The following is a 27,946-nucleotide window of genomic DNA, read 5'->3' as shown; positions in this document are numbered from 1 at the left end:
GCAGCTCTGTGAGGACAAAGTTAGTCTTCAGGACAATGAACAGTAGAATCTCCTAATTTCACCCGAGTCAGCGGACTTCACTCTGTCCTTTCACAGCTCAACAGTCAGTCACTGTGTAACATGCACTGACTACGCTCATTGTCCCAGTGTAGTCGGAGGACAGCTCACTCCTGTTTACATACAGGCAAAAAAGTCACCACACTGTGCTACAATAAAGTATGTTCCAAATGATTATGCAAATGTCATAAAGGTAAAAAAAAAACCACACATTTGAATGAAACTCATGGATGGTATTGTGTCTCAGGGCTCTTTGAATCACTGATATCAATCACAGAGTTAAGTTAAAGGGGCTAGATGCAAGTTAGTCATTTTATACTCACTACTGCCACCTCAGGTCTTATGCGTAACTGCAGCTTCTATATTAAGCTTGTGCATGCCGGCACTGCGGACCCGAATTAACACCTTTCTGAGTGACAGTGCAGGATTTTAGAGGCAGTTGTGGTGAACAGGTCTGGGCTCATTCTGCATATTAGGACATGGTTGGAACATGTAGGGGGAGGAAAATACTTAGTTTTTAAATTTTTAAACTCCGTATAGTTCCTGTAAGGGAAAAACTACTGAAAAAGGGTGTTCCACGTTATTAAGCAGACCATCATTTTCAAGCAATATGGGGGAAAAAAAAGATCTCTCTGCTGATGAAAAGCGTGAAATAGTTTAATGCCTTGGTCTAGGTATGAAAACCTTTGATATTTCATGAAAGATGAAGCGTAATCATCGAACTGATAAGAGATTTGTGTCTGATTCAGACACACACAGGTTTGTGCAGATAAAGGCACAATATGGACGGTTTCTGCCAGACAAACACATCAGATTAAGAGAACAGATGCTACAAAGCAGCAGACAGGTATTTGAAACTGCTGGTGCCTCTGGAGTCTCCCGAATATCACGGTGAAGGACCCTCCAGAGGCTGCAGTTGTGCATAAACCTTCTATCCGGGCCTCCCCTAAACTGTTAATGACAACGCACCATGTCCTGCTGTAAAGAATACCTCTGCATCACTGGCTGCTATGGGTATGAAAGGAAAGAAACTCATGATGTGGACTACCTCCTCCCCTGACCTCAACACTATTGAGAACCTTTGGAGCCTCAAGCAAAACTTCTATGAGGGTGGGAGGCAGTATTCTTAACAGTTTAAGTTTATTATATTTATTTATCATTGGTTGTTTTTTTATTTCAATCACATTCAAAGTTAACGACTTGAAAATTATGCTGACTGTCATTTGAGTTGACAATTTAGATCTGAGAAAAAATGTCATTGACATAATAATTTGGAACACACTTTACATTTGGAAGGTGAGGGATTTGTTTGGAACTCCAAAATCAATCATCAATATCATGGCTCAGCAGCATCTGTCTGAGGCTTAGGCAGGACTCTACACCTTCTACAACGTCCTTGCTCCTCTGAGCTTTGTCATATAACTCCAAAATGTGCTTCCTGTAAGTGAATAACAGTACTGGTTAGAGCTGCGCACCATTACAAAAACGTTTAGGTACTACTTTGACAAAATAAAAGAAATCAGGTACTGAAAATAGTTCGATAGTTGGTCCAGAGACAGCATTAAAGGAAAGACTCTTTTATGGACTAAATTACTGTTCCGTTTTCTGGTTCCAGATGACAAATATTTGAGTATAAGGATCGAAAAAAGTATTGTTCACTTATCGGTATTGAAAACAAAGTATCGTTAAAGCACCGGTATCGGTAAAAAAAAAATGTAACGAGTCAACAAGCGTAATGCATTTTAATGCCTAAATACAATATGTTTTAATGCTACAAATGCAAAAAATCTTGCCATGTTTCATTTCATAACATTTTTAAACATTCAAACAGTCAAACACATGATTGAGGGGAAATGTGGGAGGAAAAATAGTTGAGCGATGTCATTTTTGTGGGTTATATTTTCTGAGAAATTTAGATTTAATGCTTTTTTAAACCCTGACACACAGACTTGCACAAGGTCATAATGAGGACATAAATAAGTATTTATAAGCAGTGCTGGATAGTGACTGAATACATGTGTTTCGAATGCATATTTTGAAGAACTTCCTCAATCCTTTAAGAGTATTTCAAATACAGCCACTAAAATCAAAGACATCACAGTCCTCTCCCTGATCATTACATCCCAGCTTCAGATTACACACAATAGGGAAAGTTTTGCACAGATCCGTCTCTCCTCCAAAACACATAAAGATTTAAAACGTCTCATGCCTCGTTCATACAAACACATGTGCACCGTACACTATGTGATCTGCTGCTCCTGATGCATTTAAGGTTCCCTCTGGCATTCCTAATCAGGGCTAAAGAAGTCCACTACAGGTGTTCCAACAACCACATCTATACAGAAATGTTAAGAAAACCAATGTGAATTTCAGTATTCAGACAAAAGTACTCTGACTGGACAAATTAATGGACCACGGTTCAAAATACCTTTTAAGGTAAGTATTCTGTAACTAAATACAGTACTCCCCAATGGTGTTTGCAAGTAACGAGTTCTGTTGCAATGGCAGACTTCAGTGGGAACGTAGAACGCTTTTGGGCTGGCGAGATGGGAGCCCCCTGGACAGGAGAAGAAGAGCTGCTGGGGCAACATACGTCGGAGGGTGAGGGGGTGTCAAAAAGAAATACCACAGAGCAGGGAGTGGGGGCGGGGCACTTTGACTCAAATACCAGGAAGCGTCGGACCGGGAAATGAAGACGAAGAGGGAAGTGTGCAGCAGGGTCATGCCAGGTCGCGCCCACGCACAGACACACACAAACCCGCACACTCCCACTACACCCTTCAGACGCACATAACGGCACACGGGGGACACGAACACGGGGCTGTGCATTAGGACACGAGGCAAATGTGGAACAATCAGCCAATCATGACACAAGTGTTGTTCGAGATCCATGGAAATAGTTTATCGCAGATTTCACTGTAAAAAAACTGGCAACTGGAGTCCGGTGTGTTAGTGTAGGGTATGTTAGTGTAGGGTATGTTAGTGTAGGGTATGTTAGTGTAGGGTATGTTAGTGTAGGGTATGTTAGTGTAGGGTGTGTTAGTGTAGGGTGTGTTAGTGTAGGGTGTGGTAGTGTAGGGTATGTTAGTGTAGGGTGTGTTAGTGTAGGGTGTGGTAGTGTAGGGTATGTTAGTGTAGGGTGTTAGTGTAGGGTGTGTTAGTGTAGGGTGTGTTAGTGTAGGGTATGTTAGTGTAGGGTGTGTTAGTGTAGGGTGTGGTAGTGTAGGGTATGTTAGTGTAGGGTGTTAGTGTAGGGTGTGTTAGTGTAGGGTATGTTAGTGTAGGGTGTGTTAGTGGGTGTGTTAGTGTAGGTGTGTTAGTGTAGGGTGTGTTAGTGTAGGGTATGTTAGTGTAGGGTATGTTAGTGTAGGGTGTGTTAGTGTAGGGTATGTTAGTGTAGGTGTGTTAGTGTAGGGTATGTTAGTGTAGGGTGTGTTAGTGTAGGGTGTGTTAGTGTGGGTGTGTTAGTGTAGGGTATGTTAGTGTAGGGTATGTTAGTGTAGGGTATGTTAGTGTAGGATATGTTAATGTAGGGTGTGTTAGTGTAGGGTGTGTTAGTGTAGGGTATGTTAGTGTAGGGTATGTTAGTGTAGGGTATGTTAGTGTAGGGTATGTCAATGTAGGGTGTGTTAGTGTAGGGTATGTTAGTGTGGGGTTAGCATAGGATATGCTAATGTACGATATGTTAGTGTGGGGTTAGCGTAGGGTATGCTAATGTACGATATGTTAGTGTGGGGTTAGCGTAGGGTATGTTAATGTACGATATGTTAGTGTGGGGTTAGCGTAGAGTATGTTAATGTAGGGTATGCTAGTGTGGGGTTAGCGTAGGGTATGTTAATGTACGATATGTTAGTGTGGGGTTAGCGTAGGGTATGTTAATGTACGATATGTTAGTGTGGGGTTAGCGTAGGGTATGTTAATGTAGGGTATGTGAGTCAGAGGAGTCAGCTATATTAAAACAGTTTTTGGCATTCTATCTGTTGTTATTTCAGCAGGAGACTCAGATGAAGTTGCGTTTTTTTGCTATATCTATGGAGCTCTCAGCAGTTTTGACCCGCAGGTAGCTACTTATTGTTTGTGATGTCACACTTAGTACGCTAACTGACAATACACTATACGTTTGCTGTCAGTTAGCGCGGGTTCCCAAACTTTTCAGGCCACGACCTGTAAATTCACTCAACCAACTACTCGAGACTCTTTTCTGTAATATGTGATTTACATTTATAATAATGTATAGCGCAAAACATTTAACATTCTGGTTCAATGATGTTAGTTTGGATACTGTATTTTTACATTTGGCCTAATTTTACCAAAATATAGGACTGGGTGATTTTCGATGGTATGATTATTTTCTCCATATTGATCGATCTCGATTTTCGATTGGATTTTTTTGTTTAAAAGCAGCCAACTTCGCAGCAAAAACAAACTCCACACTTCTAGCCTCACGTCATGGAGTGAAGCGTACAATTTACTGTTAGAAGTCCAGCTAATCCACAGATGCAACCTCAAAACAAATCCACATGGTCCAAATAGCGTTCGATAGTTTTCCTCTTCGAAGGTAAACTCTTCATCCCCGTGCCTGAGTCCTGCTCCTCTGTCAGCTCCTCGTGTGTTTCTGTTTTGCCCTTTAGACGAGTTAGCACAACTTTGTAGCTGATTTTACACATAAAATCACAGATTCCTCTCCTCTGGCTGCCGCATGTGCCGTCCTGTGCTTCCTGTTTGTTTGGGCCGAGTGTTTCCCTGGGATTGACCTGACAGGCCCTGCAGCATTACGCCATCCATATTTTATTGTCGTGATCGACCTTTATTAAAATCACGATTGGATTAAAATTTGATTAATTGCCCAGCCCTACCAAAATACATCGTTTTCAATCAAAAATACATCAAAACACAATTTAAAAAATATTGTCTCCCCCACTTCAGAGTCCCGCTACCCCCCCCCGGGGGTCCCAACTCCCACTTTGTGAACAGGTAAGTTACTGTAGGCCTACTGTGATCAAGAGTTACTGTATATGAATATTACAGAAACAGTGCTTTCAGATACCCACTGATACTGTAAGGGTGTGTTGCACTCTCCTCTGTTGACTCATGGGTTGCTCCAGATAACCAGGCTGTAGTAGGCATGTGGCTCAACTTGATTTTGACTATGTTGCTAACAACTGTAATCTAAGATCATGGGCACTCTCACACTGGCACACCTCCGCCCTACTTCACCTTACTTCACTTTCCTTCCCACCGTCCGTCACCCTCGTTCAGGTGCACCTTAAGTCAGGGCATGTAGCTTGCACATTCCCCAGCACCTCAACCACTCAACCTGGGCTGCCATTCCTCATTTAAAAGCTTAGTGCCTCCTCTAACGTTTGGTAACTGAGCTTTTAAGGTCATTTCTGCATAACTGAGGCTAAAGAACCTCCCCATCGATATGGTAAATGGTCTCAACTTATATAGCGCTTTTCCACCTACATTAGGCACTCAAAGCGCTTTACAGCAAGGATCCACTCACCCATTCATACTCTCATTCATACACCAATGTACGCACACACTGGGGGCAATGTGGGTGAAGTGTCTTGCCCAAGGACACAACGACAGTGTGCACTTTCAGGAGGTGGGAATCGAACCCCTGATCTTCCGATCATGAGACGACCTGCTCTACCATCTGCGCCACCGTCAGATATTATTCCAAATTTGAAAACCTATTTATGCTGGTCAGGATTTTGAAATTGTCACATTTCTATAGCACCTTTCTACCTGCTTTAGGCACTCAAAGCGCTTTACATCAAGGAACCGCTCACCCATTCACTCACCAGTGTACGCACACTGCAGACACAGGACGACCCGCTCCACTCTCTGTGCCACTGTTGCCCCCAAATGGGCTTGAGCGCCAGAGGAAATAACAAGTGAAGAACTCACTCTGAGCACAGCACAGGTCCGGTGGGTTTAGGATTAGTTCCTGGTTTAGACCTGGATTCAGCCTTTAAGTGCTCTTGTTTATCAGAATAGCTCGAGCCCAGGGTTTGGCCCTGGATTAGACGGCTGGACTACGAAGCTCGTTGAACTCATTCTGAGTAAGTTCCTCATAGCTGGACTACACACACGAGCGCTTTATGAAAATGTGTTACACAGTTTACGCTTTCACACAGGATGTCCCTGTTTCACCTCTGCACAGACAGGTTGCAGTCTGTCGAAAGGTTTTACAGAGACACATGCTGCTAAAGTCTTTATCACCACTCACTTTATGATGTCAGATTTAAAGGTCCTATATCATGCAAAATCGACTTTTTAGAGCTTTTAGCCATGTTGTTATGCTATTTCCTTATCAAAAACACCCCAGAGTGGTTTGTGGCTTCATTCACGCAGCTCTCAGCAATCCTCCTGAATCCTGCTCTCTGAGCAGCTGCTCCTCCCTCTCCTGGTGAACGACTGACGTGCTCAGTTGTGACGTCACAGCGGAACGGAAGCGCTCGGCGTCTGTAATGTAATGTCTTACAGCCTGATTTTAACTTGTAAAATTGCTTTTTCATTATTTCTGTCGTAAGAGAGAAACAAAGAGAGAAAAAAAGGGAAAAAAAATAAAAAGGATGTGTCCGAGGTGCTTCCAGGTCAGCTGTGGCCAAAACAAACGCACCCCTGAGCGTCTGAACAGACGTCATGTTTGTGCTGCAGCTGTGAAGATGGAGCTCGTTGTCACCTATTTTGGACACACCTGTTCTTTATTCTTACCTAACAACAGAAGCGCGTCTGTCTACAAGGGTTAGCTGTTTTTTTCTCCGGAATTCAGCGACTATCAGCCAAAATAGTGTTTTTCTGTGACTGTCACTGATGGATGTTTGGTGAACCTTCGCCTGAATCAAAGTGGATTAACTTTTATAACCAACGCAAGTCCCATAATGTAAACAGCGATGGACCAGAGCGGTGAGTCAGTCCAAACGCGGGTTAGCTTGTGTGTTAGCATATTAGCATGTGTGTTAGCCATTTATGAAGCTGTGTTGCAGATGTCAACTCCGTATAACTGCATTGTGAAGTTACTTCACTTATTGCTGTTTATTTATATTACGGTAATGTTGTATGAGCGGAGAGAGGGGGCGGAGTTAACTGAATCGAAGCGTTGTGTCTTCCGGGTTCGAAAAATACCTCCAGAAAACGCCTAAAAATGAGTGCTCCATAATGGTAGAGGTACAATATATCATATAAATGCCTATACTTATCTTTGGAATGGCTAAAATAGCATGATATAGCTCCTTTAAACTTTCTTGAGGTTGAGGTTTAACAGGGGTTGCCCACGAGAATAACTTTTGAATTTTGTTCTTGTTTTTCATCCTGGGCTTATCTGCATTCAATCAGCCCCCTCTATATCTATGGAAAACTCTATTTGTTTCTTGAAGGATTATGTATCGCCTTCTAAAGAGCACACTTGCCTCCCCACCTGCTGATGTCATGAGGTGGTCCCCTTGAGCCTTCAGGATGTGCATCATTCCAGCGTTCGCATTGCACTGCAAATAAATGGTCGTGGGATATGTTGGAGAAAGCTCTTCTTTCTGAACCTCCTTTGAACTCGTATCGTAGTTTTGTTCATGGTGGATTGTTGAAGGGGATTTTTTGTACCACTGAAACTCGCACAGTGCCAGGTGATTACCGGGGATACACGTCGACGGTGGGTTGTTAAGGATTTATCGATACTACTACTCATATCGATACTCCTTATTGATCTGGTACTTTCACAGTACTCATATCTGTGCTTTAAAAGAAAAGAAAAAAGTTAGATAGAGGCTACTGTATAGGCATTAATCCTGGGCCTGTATTCATGTTTTATTACTCTACATTATTTGGACCTAATTTATTTCCACTTTGCACATACACTTAATATGGGAATCAAAGGATCTATAATCATGCTATCTTAGCCATTCCAAAGTAAAGTATAGGCATTTATATGATATATTGTACCTCTACCACTATGGAGCACTCATTTTTGTGATAAATATAAGTGTTTTCTGGAGGTATTTTTCAAACCCGGAAGACACAACGCTTCGCTTCAGTTAACTCCGCCCACTCTCTCTGCACATACAGCTGTACCGTAATATAAATAAACAGCAATAAGTGAAGTTACTTCACGATGCAGTTATAAGGAGTCGACATCTGCAACACAGCTTCATACAGGGCTAACACACCTGCTAATACGCTAACGCACGTTTGGATTGACTCACCGCTCTGGTCCATCGCTGTTTACATTATGGGACGGGCGTTGGTTATAAAAGTGAATCCACTTTGATTCAGGCGAAGGTTCACCAAACATCCATCAGTGACAGTCACAGAAAAACACTATTTTGGTGAAAGTCGCCGAATCCCGGAGAAAAAACAACCTCTGACAAGTGGCCACTTCTTTAGGAAGGTTGAATAAAGTCCTTGTAGACAAACGCGCTTCTGTTTCTTCGTGACATTATCGTTAGGTAAGAATAAAGAACAGGTGTGTCCAGAATAGGTGACAACGAGCTCCATCTTCACAGCTGCAGCGCAAACATGACGTCTGTTCAGACGCTCAGGGGTGTGTTTGTTTTGGCCCAGCTGACCTGGAAGCACCTCGGGCACATCTTTTTTTTTTCTCTTTGTTTCTCTCTTACGGCAGAAATAATGAAAAAGCTGGTTTGCAAATTAAACCGGGCTGTTTTTTAGATTTGGCTGTAACTCTGGGGACTGAGTCCAAATGAAAACTTAACGCAGCCTGTTTTCTGCCTGTCAGCTTGTGTCCGGTGGGTCGACACTGGCTCGCGCTGATGTGCACGTGGGAGCGCGCACAAGCGTGCACTCACATATAGACTCCACCCGAAACTCTTAAGTTCCAGTATTTGTGAAAGAAGAAAGTGCACGTGGCTCGTCTGTTTGTTCAATACAATGTTTTTACGCTTCGCTTTCTACAGTGGGTTAGCAGCAGCAGCTCGGGGGGGTTCAGAGAAGAATAAGCACGTTTTTAATGTTTAACACCACGTATCTTTCCCGCACTTGTCTCGCTGCGCACACGGCTGGACAGGGAGGAAGAAAGCGGACATGGGCCGACACCCTGCGCTCTCGTGTGGGGTTAGGGGGATGAACAGATCTAATGCAGTGAACGCATTCATGAGAGCGGAGACAGACTTTTTTGTGAGAATGTGTGATTAGCAGCAACACAGCGGCCCCTTTAAAAAGACCGATAGGGCTGGACCGGGGCAGTTATGATATCGGGGTTTTGTACCCATCCCTTGTCGACTCTCCACAAAGCCTCTTGTCCGCGCTGCAACTGGTCCATATCCAAAACCTCGGCATTCACCCTCCCGACTGCTCTGCCCTGGAAGGTTTATCCGATCACGCACACACTGACCTCACTAAATGACAGAATGGACTGAAACTGCCCGTAGTGCTGTTATTTTGGCAGCTCAGCTTTCGGAGGACAATGGCAGACAAATGTCATGTCATGTAATGCAATTTCTCCATCTGTGAGATCAATAAAGTATCATCTTATCTTATCTTATCTTAATGATGGGAAGGAGAGCGGGTATCGCAGAGCTCTGAGCAGCCCTTCACACGATCAGCGATGGGAATGACCAGCAGGCATTACGATCTCTGAATGACAGTCCTGTTATTGGCTGCAACCAATGACATCCACGTTTTGTCTCTGGGACTTTGAGCTTCTCCTAAAGATGAGCACATACTACAGTACATGATTTTTTAGCCCAGTTTCGCTATAATTTTTAGTCGCAGTGAGTCTTCCCGAGTGGCGACTAGTTAAAGACATAGTGTGGGGCGTCAACCCCTGGACTTGTGGGTGGCAGAAAGACCCGACTAGACCAAAGTCGTCCCAAAAGTTAACCAATGGAAAGCAGCGGCCAAAACACACAGAAAAATACTGTCGCTGCTTCCCTTTTCATTTCTGTCATAACAGCGGAACAAACAACTGGCCACAGTCTCACAAAGACCACAACAAACAGCACAACATTATATCACCAGACGGTGACAAGAACAACTTTGTCTACATTTCAACTGCAAACAGAGTGTAGTGGCACTCACTGTGTTCAAACAATTCAGCTTCTTCAAAAAATGCAAAATAACGATAAATTATCAAATATTCTGTGCTCAACAAAAGACCTACAATACAGCAATAAGAAATGCAAGAAACAAATTCTTTTCCACAATAATCACCGATCATAAAAATAACCCAAAAGTCTCATGAATAAGATACTCTTGATACAGTCGACTACATCGTCTAAAACACATGGGCCTCTCCGGTGCTGTACACAAATGGTTTAATTCCTACCTCACAGAAAGGACGTTCATGGTAGGTGTGGATACCTGCTCCTCTGAGGTGCATGGAATTACATGTGGTGTGCCCCAGGGTTCGATTTTAGGCCCAGTGCTTTTTAATCTGTATATGCTCCCTCTTGGCGAGACACGGGGTCAATTTTCACAGTTACGCTGATGATACACAGTTATACATCTCCATGTCTCCTGATGACACCAGGCCAATGGATGCACTTTTTAACTGCATTTTAGATATCAAATTCTGGATGGCAGAAAACTTTCTCCAGCTTAACCAGGACAAAACTGAAATGTTAATCATCGGCCCTGAGAGAGAGACTTTTACCCAAACTACAGTCACTGTCTATGAATCCTTCCTCACAGGTGAAGAACCTGGGTGTGATCTTTGACTCTGAGCTGGCATTTATTCCACACATTAAGAATATCACAAAGATAGGTTTTTACCATCTAAAGAACATAGCCAGAGTCCGCCCCATTCTCTCTCGGGCCAACATGGAGACGCTCATGCATGCTTTTATCACCAGTCGTATCCACTACTGTAATGCCCTGCTTTCTGGTCTTCCCAAAAAGAGGATCTCAGGTCTACAACTTTTACAAACTTCAGCAGCTCATGTCCTGACGAAGACCAGGAGGCGGGACCACATTACACCGGTTTTAGAATCGCTGCATTGGCTCCCCGTGTGTTTCAGGATCGATTTTAAAGTTCTTTTAATGGTTTTTAAATGTCTTAATGGTCTTGGTCCTTCTTATCTTTCAGAACTCCTTTTACCTTACGAACCTTCACGGCCCCTTCGCTCCTCCGGCAGGGGTCTCCTAGTTAATCCTAAAGTCAACAAAAAGACTCAATATTACGGCCCTCGCCTCTGGAACCACCTGAGGAGGAGCTCAGGGCTGAGGAGGAGCTCAGGGCTGAGGAGGAGCTCAGGGCTGAGGAGGAGCTCAGGGCTGCAGAGAACCAGAATGTTTTTAAGAGCAGGCTCAAGACCCACCTTTTTAGCTTAGCCTTTAACTGACTAATGTATTTATTTAATCCTAATATATAATATATATATATGGGAGGTTGTGCCAGGCACATTGTTTTAAATGTTGTAATCTGTAAAGCACTTTGTGATACCCTTCGGTGTAACAAGCGCTTTATAAATAAAGTTTGATTGATTGCTGATGTCCACTGCCTTTTCTATTATTATATCATTTAAGAGAACAGAAACAAGTTCAGGAAGACTCAAATCGGAGCCACTGAACAGTGTTGTGCCGACAGTGATCACATGACACTGTTGAGGGAGTAACTGAATACATGCAGGGCTGAAACGACTCATCAATTCATCGACAACTTTAAGTTTAGTCCATCCACATGTCCTTTACGTACTTTAGCTTCATGTGACAAGAACATTTAAGAACATCAAATTTTCCTACATCATTCACAGCCAAGCGATTGATCAATCCATTAATCGTAAAAATAATCGTTCGTTGCAGCCCTAAATACATGTATGAAGAATACTCATTTTGAGTACCTGTATTCTGGTAAATTCATATACTTCATTTGAGAGTATTTATAATACAGTCACTTTCCAAATATCAAAGGAAACATCCCAGTATTACATTATAGCCACATTATTGATTTTCTTTTTTTTTTATATATTCAACACATGCACGCACGCTCACAAACACGAAATCAGGAACCGTTAATCTTCTATCTTTAGACCCAAGTTTCAATGCTGTGTAAAGGAAGTGGCTTACTTTCAGCTCGTAAAAAGAACAGACCAAACTCTCTCAGTCCCTGATCTTTCCCACGCTTATTCATTCACAAATACTGACATGTTTGGTATCCACGTGTAGCACGAAAGACTGTGACCTTTGTCAGAGGCGGGAGAAATATACACAGGGCGCATGTGCAGACACTCTTTAACAAGGTCAGCTCACACAACACCACTGTTCCAGTCTTATACAATGTGAGAAAGAATGGGGGGGCCACGCTGCACAACTGGATTCAGTGCAATTATAGAAGGTCTGGGGGTTCACACAAAACGACACACACACGAGCTTCAGCCTATAGTTCTGTCAAAATGGAGATGAACGTCAGCGATAAAAGATGTGGGACGTAATTCAGTGGATTTAATAAAAAAAGGAGACGGACCTCAGCCCCGAGGCGGAGGAGACAGCGGGGAGAAGCTAACGGAGATCAGGAGCTGAACAGTCCGTCTCCAAACTCAGTAAGTGCCGCGGTTAAACTCTGTTCGTGGTTCAAATGTAGCTTGAAAAGGTGGTTGTGGTGAACTTTCGGCGATATAAAGCTGTGCTGTTTCGTGAGGCGCCGTGGCCATGAAATGAGTCGTTTTGTTTTGACTGATGTTTTGTCTTTCTTTCCCTCTGTCATTGGCCGCTGCTTTCTGTGAGTTCGCTTTGGGGCGATAAAATCACCCAGTCTAGTCGCGTCTTTCTGCTGCCCACACTACACGATTCCAACACAAGGCCAGCCGTGCCCCCCCCCCCCCCCACACACTACGCGACCCGACTCTGTGTGACGGCCTTCAACGAGCCACGACTCGAGAAGACTCGGCGCAACTGAGAGTTCCAGCAAAATGGGGCATAAAAGTGGTGTAGTGTAGCTGCCCTGAGGTGGCGCCTACAGACTGCACACTTTACAGGCTCCCAGTCAACAACAACACGACTTTAACACACACGGATTGTTTCAGGTCTGGCTCCTGATGCTTTTACTCAGCTCGGAAATGCAAAAAAATAGGGCACAATTACATTTGTTCCACTTATTTGGAAAGAGAACCAAAATCCCCTCTGAATCACCAAAATGATAGGCAGTTTGGGACACTTCTTATACAATGTTTTCATGTTAGAAAAAAGTCAATATTAAATCATAAAATAAAGTCAGTAAACTACAGTAAGTTCTACAAATTCACATTTTTTTAAACCCTTATCACCCGCATTGGACTCAAAGTAACGTTAAATCAAATTCCTGGATTATGACATTGCTCAACTATTGTTACTGCGTGAACTCATCACAAATACTACGAACTATGATCCACAACACACAACGCTGCAGGTCTTTGCTCCAAACTTTCTGCTGTTGTAAAACAAAATTGTCTCATTCTGCTCATTAAAGTCAGCATTTTCATCATTCAGAGCACAAACTATCAACCATAACTTCCTTTGTCAGAATGTTGAACAGACACTTCAACACATGGGACTTTCCTGGCTGTTATTTCCTGGTCTGAGTTGAGTTCAGGAAATCTAAGAAAAGATAAACACATTTTTAAACTTTCTTTGAATCTAATTCTTTTTTGTAAATATTACATGATCCCATTTGTGCTCAGAGTGAGTGAGGGAAATGAGTAAAGCCATGCAGGCTCTGCTCACCCACAAACACACTGTGCAGAGCTGCTGCCCCCCAATAGTCACATCTGTCAGTCTATCACAACAGCCCCACGTGACTTCCTTCTGCTTTGACTCTGGCATAACTGTCACAGTGACAGGTCTGAGGCTGACAGGGTCCAGTGTGTTCGGATCATGGCCGCCCCCAAAGTGTATCAGACATTTACCCCCGACAGCCCCAACCACTGCCCACCCTCCTTACGGAAGGAGCTGTGACGCCTTTCTAAGTACGGACTGACCCGAGCTGACCCGTGGGGCTGCACTTGCTGTGAGCCGCTCTGCAGCGCACAGCAGCGGGACCCCACAGACCTCCCCACCGCTACACAACCTGTGCCAAAGGCCCTGGCCTGGTCCGGCCTCCACCCAAACAGACACTGTCCGGCAGAATCAGAGCCCTGTCCGGCAGAAACAGTGGGCTGTCCGGCAGAAGCATCGTGACTACACCCACAGCAGCGCACAAAGGCCTCGCAGTGACCCCCTCCTCCCCGGCCCCTCACAGCAGTGCCCCCAGTCTTACCCATCGGAGCCCGCGGTGCTACAGCTTCATGTTGAGTCTACGGCATGGCGCTGCTGCGGATAACGGCCGCAGAGCGCGGCCCGTGGCGCTGATGCTGCGCGGCGCGGCTGTGGAGCGGCTGTGGCCCGGATTAGCGCTGATCCTACAGAGGAACGAGCATCGCAGCGTCGACAACAGAGCAGAGGATGGAGGAGCGGCTCCAGTGATGCCTTCGTCCGCCTGCTCCTGTTTACAGCCCCGAAGCCACCTCCCTGCTGCTGCGGCCGAGGCGTCGCTTCTCCTCCGCAGCCCGCTGACGCTCCTCCTCTGCCGCTCGGTCCACACGCAGAGCCGCTGCTCGGTCTTTTCTCTGGTCCGGGGTCTATGCACACATCCTCCGACACGGCCTGGCGGTGCTGTGCGGAGAAGGTGAAAGGAAACGCGGGGAGCCAGGGGCGGAGCTACAAACCGCTGCAGATCTCACACAGACGGGGCGAGGGCCGGCCAGCAGGGGGCGCCACTCACACCCCAGGCAGAGGAGAGATCAGATGGTGTCGCTGGTCGGTGGTTCTGTCCTTGTTTTGGACATGTGTTAACAGAGGACACATGTGGGCCTGCACTGAACTATACAGAGTACATTTACAACTTTTTTTGTTTTTGTGGCGTCGCTTGAGGACGTGTTGATGCTTGTTGCTAATTCTGATTTCTGATTGGATGAGACACAGACAGATGTTCATGAAATTTACAATGCACAAAACACTACATACACTTACTATGAAAAACAAAGTAGGATTTCATCAAAAATAGGGTGAATATGGGTAAAGTGGGGCACTTTTTGAAAATTCAGTTTCCACCTCATTTTTGGTTTGGAATTAAATACCAAAGTCTTTAATGTATATTTTTAAAAAGCTTTAGATGTCTATTTTACACCAGTGGAGGAAAAAAAGTCAAATGTTTAACACAGAAGTTATAATTTTGCCTCAAACACAGGTTGGTCCAATGATACATTTTTTGAGGTGCTATTGGTAAAGTGGGACACTTGTAATTGGTAAAGTGGGACACTATTAAAATGGTATTTTGTTGTATTCAAAATCATTAATATTATTGTAGCAACTACTTTTTTGAATATGTGAAGAGGTTATGAATAATAATAACAGTTAATGGTTGTTCTAACTGTTGTGTGAGACATTGGCCCATCATGGACCTGTGTCTGATGTGTAGCCTGTGCTGTCAGACATGTTAAATGTTAAATTGATCTAATTTGCAGATGTGTAAATTAAAGAAACACCTAATACCCAGGATTTTCCACAAAAATACACTGTCCCACTTTGCCAATATGAGTTTACCACTTTACCAATAGCACATTGGTAAAGTGGGACAGTGATAAAATCTCTTATAAAAATAAAAGTATAAAGAATAAACATGTGATTTTGAGATGTTTTGTTTGCAGATGCATTCCCTTATATAATTTATCAACAAAAATCTGCATGTCTGTTAGTTTTAAAAAGTTATAACCTTAAGATCATAAATCCACAAATGCTATGTCATTGGACAGACCTCTGCTTTTTTACTACTTGGTGGTAGATTATGGTTTGCCACCACATATGAAGTGAAGTTATATGCACAGAACCATTATTTTCTTATCCAGCACATTCTAATTAATGGGTGTGTTTGTATTTTTAGCAATAAAATATGACACATTAATAATCATGATTAAAGTTAAGTGTCCCACTTTACCCATTGTCCCACTTTACCCATATTCACCCTACTACATTTTCATGTAATTTTTGCTCTATTTTGCTCTAAACGATTAATCGATTACTAAAATGGTTGTCGACTATTTCAATAATCGATTAGTCATCGATTAATCGATTAGTCGTTTCAGCCCTAATCAAAATTATAACAAACAAAGGCTTGACATATCTCACTTTGCATGTACTGAATCTTTATCATATACTAGTTTCACATTTTAAAGCAGTACTAAGTAACTTGTTTACCTTAATAAATCCTTCCCGTAGTCCCTCTGGGGGGGTAATACAAGTGTTATTGGGATGGTTGGGGGTCTTTCATCTCCCCCTGGTGTCCCTGGCCAGAAAACCACAATTGCAACTTTCCTGCACTGGGTCGGAGTCACCAATACACACTAATGGGGCCTTTCCGAAACCATTCCCTCCTCCTTTACCCTACACCCTTCCACTCAGGCCTCAGCGAGGGACCTTCTGAGGTTCACTCAACATGGACTGCACAGCCCATAATTGTTGCAAAAATCACAAGTACAACTGATCTCACTTTTAAATTTAAAAAAAAAAAATCACAGGTACGACTGATCTCACTTTTAAATAAAAAAAAAAGTTCCCTTATGAGTTTCCAGAGTAATTCAGATTACAACATGTCGTATTTACATTATATAATTTAGCTTCTTCAAACTCACAAGTGAAAACTTTCCCTCTCCCAATAAAATCATATTAAGTCTCACTGTCGCTTTCTGTTTCATTAATAAATGTTTATATGACGATAAAGATGTTAGAATGAACACTTAGATGCTCCTAAATAAACGTGGAACTGATGTTGTTTGGTGCGTGTAGCTCGTGGGACTGCTCTCCGGTGTAACACACACCGGTTAAGTCTGCATCGATGCTGTCTCGCTGAGGAGGAGCTTTTCAGAACTCCACTCACACAAACTGAGTGTTAGGGGGAGGGGGAGGGAGGAGGGAGCGGTTTCGGAAAGGCCTAAGGAATCACGAAGAAGAAGCTAACAGGCTAACGGGCAAAGCTAGCTGCAGGCTAGCGCCACTTTAACAGTCTTTACAGCCAAATTTAAGTGAAACAAATGGTCTTTCACTGACAATTAATGAGTTAAAAACACACCACCTGCAGAGGCGCTGATGGCCTCTAGGGGCACCAGTTACTTAGTTCTGCTTTAAGTTGAATTACAGAAATAAATGAACTTTTAAACGATATTCAAACTTTCTGAGTTTCACCTGTATCCTTCGAATGATGTTAAAATGGTAATACATTTGACTTGCTACTGCCGGCAAGCGGCCCATTTCTTCATATTCAAGTCAGCTGGGATACTCTTCTGTGATTGGTCATTCTCTATACTGATTCCCACTTCTGATTGGCTGGCTGACCCATGGGTTATTTGTACCTTTAAAGATGTCATTCCCTTTGACAGATTTATGATAATGTTCTTCTGAAAATAAGATGATATTTGCCGCTTGAATAGGACTTCATCAAATCCATAACGGGCCGGGATTTGTTTGTGTCTTTAAAGTGCATGACCCACCTATAGGGTTAGGGTCGGAGCCGCCTATAGGGTTAGGGTCAGAGCCACCTATAGGGTTAGGGTCAGAGCCGCCTATAGGGTTAGGGTCAGAGCCGCCTATAGGGTTAGGGTCAGAGCCACCTATAGGGTCAGAGCCACCTATAGGGTTAGGGTCAGAGCCACCTATAGGGTAGGGTCTGAAGATGCCAAAAATGTGTATAAATATATAGTCGCTTTAGCTGACTATATATTGTACTTTCAAAGAGGTCCGTTTTGGATTCTCAAAGCAAACATATCCACCAAACCTCCACAAAAAGACGTACAAAAGTATCCAGAAAAACCATGTGGAACAGAAACAACAAATGCAGCTCGCAGAAAAAGGTACAAAAAAATAAGCTGCAACAGGAGAGAGGGAGGTTGCTTCCTGTTTTCACATCGCCATGACAACACTATTTATTATTAATAATAATTAAAAATGTTTTTAATTAAAAAAAAAATCTTAAGCCCGACCCATGCATGACATCTTGGCCCGACCCAGCCCGAATTTTGGGTCGGGCCAAGATCTAAACTCCAGGGTTAGGTTTAGACTTAGGGTTAGCCATGCACAAGCAGCATATATGCCAATGTGATACCTCATTTGAAAGCCAAGACCTTTTAGTTTCTTTACTTATGTGTGAGATCTGTGTGTGGGAAAAAAACAAAAACGTATAATCACTTATAATCACAGCGTCCGTTCCTGACCCTAATCCCTGACCCCACCCGTCACCCTGGTTACTTAGATCTACATCATCTGTTGTAAGTAATAATGATCATTTTATTTCAGTTTTCTCCACTCATTCCCGGGGTTCAGTGGTTAGCACTCATTGTATCACTGTCCCATGTTCAATAAATATTGGTTTTAAAGCAGGAAACAAATTACATTTGATATAATGGAAGTGAATGATTTGTGTTTGACAGAGGAAAATCCATGAACAAATGTGCCTCCTTTAAAACTGGAACAACGTTTCAAACACTGCTAAGACATTATTTTCTTTCCAGATCTGACATAAAGTCAGTCACAATTATCAGAGTCGTGAAATAACTCAAAATACATCAAATCTGCCCATAGCAGTTTGAGACAACATGGTCGGCACTTGCCTCTGTCTATGTCACTTCCTGTCAGTGTCTAATAAGGAAGTGAAACTATAAACATCAATATAATTGTCTTAATAATGTTTAGCAAAAAATGCAACTAATGTGTCCTTTTTAAAAAGGTTTAAAGGAACAGGCCAGTTCGAGTTGATACGTACCTGTCTGGTCTTTGTGCCCATGGAAGAGCGTGCTCGTTTCTAACTTCACCCCATTTTGAGCCCTAGGAATATACTGGGAGAGGCCAAATGCTAACAACATCTTTGGTCTTGCGTGACTGAGGGCACACACAAAGACCAGACAGGTACACATCAACTCGTCTAAGCTCAGTATGTAAAAAGCCTTTAAAAAGTATTTGACCTTTCAGTGACCCAGTGGATGCTTGTGTGGTTAGCATAGCACCTTCACTTACCATCCCGATGGCTTGTAGGATGCTCCAGGATCTGTTTTCACTGCTGACTAAACCTTATCCATGGTTACACATTCCATTCCAAAAACCGCCAAGAAATCCCAAAAACATGAAATAAAATTGATCCTCATATCGACTTTATTTTAACATAAAAAGTTGCATAATCCAAATCCAAATACCCAGAAGGACACTGACCCCAGTGTCAAGGATTTGACTCTAACAATGAGCTGAACGTCTCTCATGTTCCCATCTGTCACCTGCCACGCCCTGAACCTGAGTCATATCTGATGTTTGTGTTTATATGAGAGTGAGATACTGACCATGTGATCAGATCCAAAGGTCAGGCACTTTTATACGGATCACTGTTGTTGGATGATTGTACTACACAGGAGGCAGGATTACTCTCACTTTACACTTTGACTTTCACGTCACACCAATATTCACAAAGGCAGCGGGGCACTTACAGTACACGTTAGAGTACTCAGATTACTTTTTCCAAGAAAAGTAAGAAGTTAATTCTGCGTTTGCAGGTAATAAAGTACTAGTTCCGTTTTGGAATCAGTAACTCGTCTCATTAGCACAGAGCCAGTGTGTGTCCTCCAAAACGTTATCAGCGAGAGTTTTCACAGGGTGGAAGTACTTAGATTATTTTGAATTTACTGGTGAAAAGGACAATACAGCGCTGGAGGCGAAGCTAAAGAGGAAAACCACGATGAAGCTCGCCCTCGCGGAGCTTTTGGCGGCATCGGTCCTTCCAATGTCAAACAAACTCGTGTCTGGTTATGTGGTTGAGGAAACCTGGGCAATTCATCTAAATCAAGCTGAGTATGTTGTGTGTTTATTACATAGATATAATAATAATAGATATAATATTGAGTTTATTGCTATTTTATTTATTATTACCAATTCAATGCACTCTTTTTGTTTTTCGTTTGTGAAATGGAGCATAGTCCGATGATTATGTCGTTTTTGGTCTTTATGTGTCGCCTATTCTAAGAACCTTTCATTTCTGTTGATGGCTGAACATGTGTGAAACGTGACACTACCATCCACGTTGGGACTAACAAGGATTTAACATGGACCCTTTGGACATTCCTCTGGATCGTGGCGCTTCTACCTGGGAGCTAGTGTTAACCGTTCCTGCTTTTGTCCCCTAACCTTGGTTGGGAGACACAGGGGAGATCCGTCTTCTCCAGGGCAGGGTAGTTCTCCTCCCGGGGTTAACTCCCTAAACTTCACGCATCATTTTGACGTGGGCAACTGGGCATGCAAACACACGGAGTCCGAAGAGTTTAGGTGCTTTTATTATGTTGGCTGACTACAATACACTGCACCATGTCCATGCCACTCCAAGCCTCTCCGGGTTTACCGCAATTAGAGCCGATAGAGATGAGATGAGCTCACAAAAATCTATCGGTGGAGGGCTGTGCATGTTTATCAAAAACAACTGGGCTGCACAGTTCTGTGTCCGAGAACAAGTATGCACCCCGGACTATGAGATTCTGACAGTGTCCATCAGGCCTTTCTACCTTTGGACAAGTCACGGTTATCCTCGCATATGTACCGGGACCAAACGATGAGAGAACAGCGAGGAGAGAACAGCGAGGAGCTACAACGACGTCTTCATACTTGGCGACTTTAACTCATGTGAAAGTCGTCCTAGATCATCTGCCCACCCTCCATCAGTACGTAGACTGCCCCTCGGAAGGTCGACCATAATGTTATCCATCTCTTGCCTAAATACAGAGCGATGGTCAGGAGATGGTCGGGTCAAGCCTGTCACAAAGCAGATTCAAGTATGCAGTGAGGGTACTAGAGACCAACTTAGAGACTGTTTTTTTGGACACGGATTGGGACAGTTTCTTGACTCCGGTAATGACACTGATGAAATTACAGATACAAAAACCTCCTACATAAAATTCTGTGAAGGGAATGTGACTGAAACCATCAAAATATTCCCTAACAAATGCTGGGTGTCAAAGGAGTTTAAATGTTGCCTTGCTGAGAGGAAGGCTGCCTTTCTCTCTGGTGATATGGAACAGGTGCAAGAAAAAAGGAGGGAGTTAAGAGGGAAAATTAAAAAGGCCAAAATTGACTATAACAATAAAATTGAAGATACATTTTTTAATGGCAATGCCCGGCAGGCCTGGGCTGGGTTAAATACACTAATGGGTAGAGAAAAAGGTGGAGATGGGGGCGTTATAGCCCAGATTTGATTAACGAACTAAATGAGTTTTATTGTAGATATGACACCACAGATGACAGTCTAGAGAGTAATGAGATCTGCTGTAACCTACCACCTATGCCATCTATGGTGATCAGCAGCACTGAGGTCCTGTCCAGCCTTCTTAAACTGCAGCCAAACAAGAGTACAGGCCCAGACGGTTTGAAGGCTCGGCTTCTGAAAGACTGTGCTCACCAACTATACGAGGTCTTCACAGGCTCTTTCAGCTGCTTCTGGACACTCACGCTGTGCCTTCAGCCTGGAAATTCACAAAGACTAGGCCATTGCCTAAACGTGCAGGTGCAAGTGCACTCAATGACTTTGGGCCCATTGCAATAACTTCCAATCTCTGTAAAACTATGAAGCGAGTGTTGGCCAATCACGTGACATCTTCAGTGGCCACTTTACAGGACCCACTCCAAGTTGCCTACAAAGGCAGAAGAGGCACAGACGATGCCCTGCTGCTTTAGCTGAACACTGTCACTAAACACCTTACTTGTGTCTTATTTTTAGATTTTAGTTTGGCTTTTAGTGAAGATTAATATCCTTTTAAAGAGATGCTGACCTTAACATCAATTCAGGACTACTTTTATGGATCAGACAGTTGCTCTCCGGCCGCCCGCAGAGGGTCTGTGTCAAGAACAGCACATCAGACGAGCTCACTGTGAGCACTGGATGTCCACAGGGCAGTGTATTGTCGCCGGTTTTGTTCAGTCTTTTTACAAACCAATTTCAAATAAATAGCACTCAATTCAAACTGTTAAAATATGCAGATGACATGGCGCTCATTGGTCTCCTGCATCCAAACAACCCGTCAGCTGAGGGGGTCTACCAAGACCACACCAAGGCGCAAATTAATGTGGCCAAAACCAAGGAACTTGTTTTAACATCTTGCTCCAATTACAACACAAATTTACATATGTGTCACTCAACAGTCAGAGTGTGGAGATAGTGAGCACTTTCAAGTACCTTGGCACAATCCTAGACGCCCAGATCAACTCCCAAAGCAATGCTGAAGAGGTGTTCTGCAACTGTACCTTCTGAGGAAACTCAGCAGTATTGGGGTCAGTCCACAAATTCTAGAATCTGTGTACAAATCAATAGTTGAAAGTGTTCTAACGTTCCACCTCACTGCATGAGGTGGAACATTACAATCACATGACCTGCAGAACAAAACACAAACTGAACAGGGTGGTGTCGATGGGCTCCAAGAATGTGGGAAGACCTCAGAGACCTTTGAGTGAGCTGTACAAGGAAAGGACACTGACAAAGGCTCGAGCTTTTGCCTCTGACTCTGCTCACCCTCTGAACCCTCAGTTTGAGCTTCTGAACTCTAGGAGGTGATACAGTCCCACTGGCTAAAATCTTTTGTCCCCTGTGCTGTGGGAATCCTGAATGAAGCAGCGATCTGAACAGAATCGCCACTTATATATGTGTTTTTGTTTTATTTTTTTCCTTTTGGGCATGTTTGTATAGTCCATAGTCTTATATTTCTGTGTGTCGGTGAGCCAAAGATGAATTTCTACCTCGGTAGACAATAAAATTCTATTCTATTCTATTCTAAAGAGCTACTTTTCCAGAGGAGAAACGAGGAAAGTTTATTGCTTAGTTACTTTTCAAGTAAGGATTAAACAATGAGGAGCCGTGCATTAGACGGTTATAATGCACCACACAGAGTCACGAACACCACGACGGCTCCTCGTTGTTTAATCCGCTTATACCACGGTCCCACACATAAAACATTTTATAAAAAAGTTTTTTTTCATTTACTAAACTCACTAAATATGCCAGACTACAGGGACTATGTTATGTGGGCTTTTAGCCGGTGTCTGAAGGCTGGTCTCAGAGTGAGCCTCTCGCTGCTGTGAGGATCTCCGTCAGGCTCAAAACAACATCAGCACAGAATCACAACACAACAGGACTAACCAGCACTTTTCTGTGGAAGGAAACACCGATATGCAGCTCCTGGGCAGAAGTTATTTCACTTTTACACTGTTTAACCTGAAGCCCGCCCCTTTTTTTCCATCAGTTAACATAGGCCTGGAGAAGTCCAGATAAAATCAGTCACTACATGAAAACAAAGCCGTTTTCAGACCGTGCAGAGAAACGCTGCAGTGTTGACATGTTGGTTCAAATGAACATTGGACATTTTCCACAAATCAATCGACTAAACATCAGATTTGAGCGCAGAACTTTTCCCCTCGTTCTCCGTTTAAATGAACGGGCTTCGCGCTCGACCGGAAGTGTCAGGACAACGGAAGTGCCGAGACAAGGCAAAAAGAGGCAAAAGTGGGCGGGGCGGAAATAGGTGCACAAGCCGAATGCCCATCTCGGGTCGCCCGTTGCATTATGGGTAATGGAATTTCTTTTGGCTACCAAACAATATTGATAGTTAGTGTAAAGCAACAAAGAAAGCTCTGATTTGGACCGTTTAACCGCTGGAAAGTTGATGATATAAAGTGCTTTTGTCGTCACCGTGGAGCTTGTTACAATAAAGTCTATTTTTACACCAGGGCTGCTACGGAGACAGAAACGGAAAGAACTGAACGGACATTCATATGTAGAGATGCTTCATAAGTGACGACCAGTCCTTGTTCACATAGTTGGAAAAAGTCCATGAGTAAAACATTTCTGACCTGAAGACGACTGTTGGACAAAGTGCAGGGTGTGAAACTGTGGCCTCATGTCACCGATATTCAGATCGTTTGAACTGGAATGAGGAATAAAAACAACATAGAATCCTTTTTGTCAAAAAGGAGGTGGACAGTAGCCTAAACTAAATATTTACATTACATGTGTGATATTACATGTGTATTACATATGTAGCCTTTGTTATAATTTGGCTCACAGCTTGTGAAAAAATTAAATTAAATTAAAAATCTCAGAAAATTAGACTATTTATGGCTTACAGCTTGTAGCCCAAAGATCGTCTCAGACACTTGGACTACAAAGACTGGAACATCTCAGGGCTGTGTACATTCCCCCTGGCTCTTCTCCCTGTACACAAACTGCACCTCCAGTCACCAGTCCTTTAAACTGACGACACCACCCTCATCGGGCTCATCTCAGTCCGCCTATAAACACAACTCTGTGTTAGATGTTTTATGTTGCACGTTTGCACTGAGGAAAAATCCTAGTTTGTGAACCTGTTCTCAAAAAATGGCAATAAAAACTATTCTGATTGTGATTCTATGAGGTTAATGTGGGTTATTGACAGATTCTTTAATCTTCCTGATGCCCAAAAATATCCTATTTGTTAAAAATGACTATTTGTCATTTTCTGGTTGGAGCAATGTTCTTCTCCACAGCTTTATCCCTGACCTCTCTGGTGCTCCTGGACCTTCATGATGTTGTTTAGTGACCATTGCTCTGAGGCCCTCACAGAACAGCTGTAATTACACTGAGTGTAGACTACACCCAGGTGGCCTCTGTTTAATGGTTCTGCCGTCATTAGGAATGTTTTAAAGGCAATTTAATGCACTCAGTAAAAGCTGTATGAATACTTATGCACGCCCCACTTTTTACTTTTCTATTTTTTGAAAAATGACAGAATCATGTTTCATTTTGCTTTCACTTCACAGTTGTCTGTTACTTGTGTGTGAACTTTCAGTAAAAAAAATCTAAATAAAATCTTTATGTTTATGGTTGTAAACATGACAAAATGTGCAAAAATTCAAGGTGTATGAATAATTAATACTTTCAAGAGGCACTGTATATGTATACTTCAGAAATGCTTCTAGAAAGAGCGACATCAGATCAGACTGTTCAAGCCCTGGCAGAGGCAGGAAGTGGGGTTGTTTACAAACCACAGCCATTTCCACTACAATTTCCACCTGATTGTGAAGCAGCCAAACTGAATGTTCCCCTGCCCTACAGACCTGGTACATGCCCTGTAGTCCTCCCCTGGTGCCGCCCTGCCCCTCGGTCACCTGTGTGAGGCCAGAGCAGGTTTTAACAAGGCGTTGTCAGGTGTGGCCGTGTAAACGTGGGATATGTGGCTGACAACATGTACAAACATGAGGCCAAACAATGGCTCAGTCTTTTCAAAGCAAACCTGCCCAGACGGCAAAGTTCTGTGCAAATATTTGGCAGTACGACTACAAGCTGAAACCAGAGCATAACCAGGGCCAAAAACCAGGGCCAACCAAAGGCAGGTCTAAACCGGGACGAGGCACCGCCAGACCCAGAGGCTTTCTCCACTGGCACACAGATACCAAAGTACTGCTGTCATGACAGCTCCTGAACAGTGTTAGGGAAATACATCTAGCACAGATTGTGTGCTCTTTTGACAGCATGTTTTAACCATAATAACAATCAGACAAACACCGGGCAGAGTTCAGCGTCCCATTTTTGACTGCCATAAAAATGGGCCTGTGTCCAGTTTGCCATGGGAGACCCTACCAGGGGCACGAAGCCCCCGACAACAGAGCTCCAGGATCATTCAGGTGCTCAAACCCCTCCACCACGTTAAGGTGGCGCTTCCAGGAGGGGACAAATTTAATCAGAAATGTGACCACTGACCGTCTGCTCTGCTGTGTTTATATAGTGTTGATCTGTATTATTATGATATGTGTTTTAGCCATGTATTGTTTCATTTTTTTCTGTAAAGGCCCAACTGGGGACGGACATTGAGAATTAGCTTTGGCTAAAATGTTGTAGTATGTAACATGAGTTTATGTGACACACTTGTCCCTATTCAAATAAACTTAAATAAAAAATGTTAAGAAAGTCGAAAACAAGAACACAAGAGGGTTAAGCTAATTTAACAGGAGTATAAACCAATACGTAAACCAAAGATAAATGGGTTCATGAAAAAAGATCAAACCAGGGCCAAATGTTGCTTGCTATAATAGAGTGGTCAACGCAAACTGAGCTGGGCAGAAAGGGGAACCGCTGGTCATATGGGTGATCTAAAAATGAAGTCACCTATCAGGAATAGTCTCGTGGTGCTTCAGTGAGCTGGCGCCCCCTGCTGCTTGTTGCGTGTGACACAATAAGACAAAAGGACACAGGTCAATTTGGTCATAAAAAAACAGGAGCTGTGACAGTGAGCAGGGCCAGGACTCTACAGATACTGAGCAGAGGAAGTAAAGTAGCCAACATAATGAAGTAAGAGTCAAAAAGTACTTCACTCGAGTACTGTGAGTAACTGAGTGTAAAGGTCTGATTCAGTCGTGACAAAAATGTGATGAGAAACAAAACATGAAATAATGTGGACATTGTGATGTTTTCAAAGAAAATCCCATAAAAACATCAATTTACCCAATTAAGTAACAAACCACAAAATACATGATTCATTTTGACAGACTTTTGTTTTACTCAAGGAAGAAACAGATACTTCATTTTAATATTACTCTCAAATAAAAGTAAAAAGTACTGTATGACAAAAGTACATGTACTTTGTGTTTTAGCAGTGATGTCATTTAGTGCATTCGAGACGACCATGTTGCATTTGAAAAAAAAAAGCGCTTTCTCACATGTACTTTTTAGGTGATTTGTTTTTCATTCCCTCCACACACCTGAGCACCACCATTCACTCACGCACACGATCATTCACCCTGGCCTATTGTACATGTTTAAAGTGGTAGTGCTGTGTATATTACATTACACAGTGACAAATATCACATCATTATGATCCTCTAATGCGGCCTGGTTCAAATGAAAGAGAAAAAAGCATCTTATTGAAGTACATATATTTGTCATCTTTGCCGTCCAAGGCCCAAAGCTGTCAACGCACTCCCGGTCCACCTTTGAAGCGTCAGTGTTTTTAAATCACAGTTTAAGACCCTTCGATTAAGACAAGCTGTTTTTATGTTCATTTGTGTTTCTATTTATGGATGTCTGTTGATGCTTTGTGATTCTTGTTTTTGTACTGGAGAGCTGCTGTAACGCGCTACACAATCAACACTTGATTGATCTTATTCAATTACATGCTCATTTTCATTATATTTTAATATATTATAATATTTTATATATTATATTATATTTTATTATCATAATTGTATTGTAAGGCACACTGTGTAACATTTTGGACTATACTGTTGATATCAATACAAAACATGCTCTTAAAGGGATATTTCAGGATTTGACATTTAAACAGGTTAGGTCCTCGTCCCAATCCATTCTTTATTACCCGCTCATTAAAGGGATATTTCATGATGTTTGACATAGGGCCTCATTTCCTAGTTATCCAGAGTGTTGCTGGTACCTGGAGATATTTTTTTTGTAATTCATGCAGTTCTTATATTTGAAGAGCTTAGTGGCGCAAGGCTAGTGCATTTCTATGGTATCAGCTAGCCTGCATTAAAAACAGTGTGACCCGCTCCACAGAGCACCTGAGGCAAATCACTTATAACACCAGACTAACCATATAAATGTCTGTGTCCATAGAATCATAACTATTTTGCAATTTAAAAGAACTTATATTTGAGCAGCATCAGCTTTGTGGTTGTATAAGCTACACAGCGCGTAGTCCCTCAAAATGTGATCATTCATGTGATGCAGGTCAGTTATATTCCAAACATGATTCTATGGACAGACATTTATATGGTTAGTCTGGTGTTATAAGTGATTTGCCTCAGGTGCACTGTGGAGCGGGTCAGACTGTTTTTAATGCAGGCTAGCTGATACCATAGAAAGGCGCTAGCCTTGCATTAGCCTAGCACCACCATTTTTGGATAACTAGGAAATGAGGCC

The 27,946-nt window shown here is 42.8% G+C and overlaps 1 protein-coding gene across 1 annotated transcript in view; it reads right to left on the bottom strand.

Annotated features, from left to right (window-relative positions):
* The window catches only part of mgat3b (beta-1,4-mannosyl-glycoprotein 4-beta-N-acetylglucosaminyltransferase b), a 40,510-nt gene extending 25,742 nt beyond the window's left edge, over window positions 1-14,768 (bottom strand). The window contains exon 1 of the mRNA XM_079554071.1: window positions 14,246-14,768. The gene's annotated coding sequence lies outside the window, so the exon portion shown is untranslated. The remainder of the gene's footprint in view (window positions 1-14,245) is intronic.
* Between the last annotated feature and the right edge of the window lie 13,178 nt (window positions 14,769-27,946).

This window comes from Gobius niger (assembly GCF_951799975.1).
Source record: "Gobius niger genome assembly, chromosome: 3".
NCBI lineage: Eukaryota > Metazoa > Chordata > Actinopteri > Gobiiformes > Gobiidae > Gobius > Gobius niger.
Note: the sequence above shows the minus strand (reverse complement) of the source record. Positions and strands in the feature narration are given on the sequence as shown.